The 1360-nt window shown below is 43.2% G+C and overlaps 1 protein-coding gene across 1 annotated transcript in view; it reads left to right on the top strand.

Moving 5' to 3' along the window:
* Nucleotides 1–1360, top strand: part of LOC101853428 (glycine-rich cell wall structural protein) — a 6402-nt gene that overhangs the window by 2475 nt on the left and 2567 nt on the right. The window lies entirely within an intron of this gene.

Raw genomic sequence — 1360 nt, 5'->3', positions numbered from 1 at the left:
TGTATGTATGTATGTATGTATGTATGTATGTATGTATGTATGTATGTATGTATGTTAAGGCAGGTTCAACTGTGTAATCTTTCTCTCTCCACCCTGTCTTTCTCTCTCCCTTTTCATTTTCCTTTTCTTCTGCCTCCTTCTCCTTCTCCTTTTTCTTGTTTGTCCTTATTGCCTCGTTTTGTTTTCTTCTTTTCTTCTTTTTTCTTTGGTAGTTGGAGGACACCGCTGGTAGGTCCTTTTTTCTTTTCTTTCCCTCTGTTGTTTCTGTCTCTCTTGCTCTTTCCCTGAACTAAATTTTGGCCGAAATTGTGTTGATGCCGATGTGCTTCTCTTACAAAAACAGACTTTTTTTTTCTTTTTTTTCTTTTTTTTCTTTTCGTACATTTTGCTCTGATCATCATCATCATCATCATCATCATCATCATCATCATCATCATCATCATCATCATCATCACTGCACAATATTGGCCAGTCACGCAAAGAGAGAAAAGGCAAATGAAGCGACACAGTTCAGTTGATTGTGGACATGATTGTGAAATGGAGCAATGACTGGAAGCTTACCTTGAAAGCAACCATGAGTGAAGTGTGCTTCTTCTCAACATGGGTGAAGGAGGCAACGTGGCAACCAATAATTCAGTTCGAAGGGAAAAAATAACATTCAACCCGACTCCACGCCTGCTGGGCGTCTACCTGGATAGACAGCTAACCTTCAACATGCACATTGAGGAAGTGTCCAAAAGTGCAATCTCAAAAATGAAGGTTATCGGTACTGTCAGCAACTCAAAATGGGGCTGGGGTAAGGAGTCGCTCAAGAAAGTATATCAGATGTTTGTGAAAAGCAAGATGGATTATGCTGCCCCGGTGTGGTAGCCTTGGCTGAGTAACACTAGTGCAAAGGCCCTGGACAGAATACAAAAGAAAGCCCTCCGACTTGTGTCAGGTCAGCTGAAAACAAAACCAACAGAAGCGCTGCGCTATGAGACCAGAACTGAACACTACACCACCTATGCAAAAAGAACATGCCTCAAGTCTGTAGAGATGGCTAAGAGATTACCAGACAACTATCCTAGAAAGAAAGCCCTTGATCAAACAGTCAAGCCCCAAAACAGCAGGAAAAGTTGGTTTCGAATGGGCACCGATCAAGCAGACCACCTCCCCCCAGAAGCAGAGAATCGATGGCCGATCAATCTGGTGAGAGCTTGTCCATGGGAGACCCATGGTGAAATAGAAATTCGGACAGAACTGAGAGGAGTAAAAGGAAAAGGTGATGATCCTGTAAAGGCACGTGAAGCAGCAAAGGATGTGATCAAAGAGGTTGGTGCGGATGTGACAATTTTCACCGATGGATCGGCTGGGGGGG

This window comes from Aplysia californica, unplaced genomic scaffold (assembly GCF_000002075.1).
Source record: "Aplysia californica isolate F4 #8 unplaced genomic scaffold, AplCal3.0 scaffold00015, whole genome shotgun sequence".
NCBI classification, from domain to species: domain Eukaryota; kingdom Metazoa; phylum Mollusca; class Gastropoda; order Aplysiida; family Aplysiidae; genus Aplysia; species Aplysia californica.
This window is presented reverse-complemented; position numbering and strand designations above follow the sequence as displayed.